Source organism: Asparagus officinalis, chromosome 4, assembly GCF_001876935.1.
Source record: "Asparagus officinalis chromosome 4, Aspof.V1, whole genome shotgun sequence".
In the NCBI taxonomy this organism is placed as follows: domain Eukaryota; kingdom Viridiplantae; phylum Streptophyta; class Magnoliopsida; order Asparagales; family Asparagaceae; genus Asparagus; species Asparagus officinalis.
Window position 1 is genome coordinate 77,461,680 of NC_033797.1, and position 303 is coordinate 77,461,982.

Sequence of the window (303 nt, forward strand, 5' to 3'; positions counted from 1 at the left end):
TACATAATAATTTATAGGATACAGCAGTTGCAAAGTGCTATATCTAAGAACGAGCATAGCAAAATCCGATAACCGAGAACAAGCGCGCCAGCCCACAGCTTTATTCGCTTCGTCCTAAGAGCATGGGCAGCAAGCTCCCAGCTCCGCTCTCAGCTCCGACGTGGCCAAGCTCCCAGCTTTAACGCCCTCCAACAGCCTCCGAAGCGCTCCCAAGGACCTCCCAAGCGCTGACGTGGCTGCCTCCAGCTTCGGAGCTCCCAAGCGCTCCACAAATTTGTGGAGCGCTTGGGAGCTCCCAACTGG